Source organism: Oratosquilla oratoria, chromosome 35 (assembly GCF_046742065.1).
Source record: "Oratosquilla oratoria isolate Oo_2021 chromosome 35, ASM4674206v1, whole genome shotgun sequence".
In the NCBI taxonomy this organism is placed as follows: domain Eukaryota; kingdom Metazoa; phylum Arthropoda; class Malacostraca; order Stomatopoda; family Squillidae; genus Oratosquilla; species Oratosquilla oratoria.
This window is the reverse complement of record NC_134811.1, coordinates 18,877,592-18,880,091: the sequence shown is the minus strand read 5'-3', so window position 1 is coordinate 18,880,091 and position 2,500 is coordinate 18,877,592.

Sequence of the window (2,500 nt, the reverse complement as noted above, 5' to 3'; positions counted from 1 at the left end):
AGAGAGAGAGAGAGAGAGAGAGAGTAAGAGTAAGAGTGAGGGTAAGAGAGAATAAAGAAGGAACAAAACAATAAATTTTAAGGAAATGTCATATGTATGTTTATATATATATATATATATATATATATGTATGTATGTATGTATATATATATATATATATATATATATATATATACATTTATATATGTACATACATATATGTATGTATATACACGTCTTATTTGACGCCCAACACCAACGGTGCCTCGGTTTCAAATATTTCTCTGAGATCCTGCAAGATGAATGTGATTCCTTGGGCTATCTCAAAAAATATATATGTATATATATTTAAAAATTCACGCGAAACAAATTTTGTTCCCTGAACTATGTCATAAAAATATATTCACAGAGGAGTTCCACAGATGTGAAGAGAAACGCTACGACTCCTGTAGTTAAAGTAACGTTGGCAGCCTTAAGCATAAGACGTTTGATAACAAAAGGGACGCTTCTTGTTTTGCGTCCTCAATCGCGGATCCTGTACAAGAAGTCTCAATAAAGTGACTATCGGAAAGTTTACTGTGTGTATTGCCTCAGCAAACAACTAAAATCAACACTACATCGTTCTGGAGGTGCAACAACAAGGGGGTGGCTTTTGGTCACGAAATTAAATAAAAATCAACAACGTTATCTGAGATACCTATATGTGTAGAGAATTTATATTTAGAGAGTAATTTATCACTTCATTGTTTAACAAAGTCAGATATATACTCGTATTCTTGGTATCACTGTACAATGATTTTGTTGTAAAATATTCCCTAATGATTCTTTGCCCTTAGAATGAGATATCCTCTCCTCCCCCAACACACATATCTTTATCAAAGAGCTCATATGTCACACAAAAATAATATAGACTGTATGCGTTAGTTAATATGTTTGATATGGGATTAACCACTTATTTGACAAATTTACATTCTGAATTTGCCCTATAATGTATCAAAGCTATACAAATAAACATGTCTTGATATGAGATTAACGTAATTTTTTTGCCTATAATAATTTTGATCATAAACGAAATACTGTATACAGAAATATATTCCACTTCAACGAAAAATACATTTACCAAGTTCTGCTACATCATGTGTCAGGTTAGCATTAGGACAGAAACGTCGGTAAACTATATCCTAGAACAACATGATGTATGAAGTTCAGGTGTCCGTAACATTGCACATTCGATCTGGTCATCTTGTTCAACGAAAACCTGAAGGATATTTGTTCAAAGGAGGATATGTATGACACGGACGACGAATACAGCCTCAAAGATAATGAACCACCAAAGGAAGTTTTCCCATGCATTTCATATTACGGAATATTCTTATCATATATCGAGAAGACACAAACCAGTGGGTCTACATCGTGTTTTCTCGTGTACCTTTTCTTTAGGTTCCTGAAGATTACTACAACATGAACAAATAAATAGATAAAATAAAACAAAGAAATGAAATGAATGAAGTAGATGAATGATAATACTTCTTTAGGCTCCTGAAGATAACTACAACATGAACAAATAAATAGATAAAATAAAACAAAGAAATGAAATGAATGAAGTAGATAAATTATAATACTTCTTTAGGCTCCTGAAGATTACTACAACATGAACAAATAAGTAGATAAAATAAAACAAAGAAATGAAATGAATGAAGTAGATAAATGATAATACATGAATAAATGAAATTGATAAACTACAACATGAACAAATAAATAGATAAAACAAAATAAAGAAATGAAATGAATGAAGTAGATAAAGGATAATACATGAATAAATAAAATTGATAAACTACAACATGAACAAATAAGTAGATAAAATCAAATAAAGAAATGAAATGAATGAAGTAGATAAATGATAATACATGAATAAATAAAATTAAAAAACTAATAATATCAAGCGAGTATATAAATAAATAAATAATGAATACATAAATATAAAGTGAAAAAATGAATGGTGAATTCAATTACTAAATAAATGATAAACAATAGAAATAGGTATATAATACGTATATAAAAAATCGATAAATGAATAAATAAAAATATAAATGAAAGCTTGTGAAAGAAGAAATTGTCAGTAATCCACTAACCACCAGTAGATTTCAGTCTGAAGCTCCATAACTGATATTTCATTGACTTTGATCATGCCCCTACGGACCAGACACGCAACAGTCTTTCACAAGCACAAGTGAAGAAAACACGCCACTCGGTAAACGAAAGCTGATTACTTGTAATTTCTATCATTCTTTTATTCTTCTAATCTTCTTCAGGATCTTCTTCACCAACTATGCAACTCCATCTCTTCAACACGATATTGTCTTCGAGAATAGAATAGAAGCTAGTTATTTCCAACAAAGAAATATTCCCCAATGTAAATCTGTGTAGTGGATTTTGGTTTGTCGGACCGATATACACGATCCAATCTGATTGGGGTCCCTAAGATTTCAGAACACTCAGGTTATGTCCTCAGTGACACAAG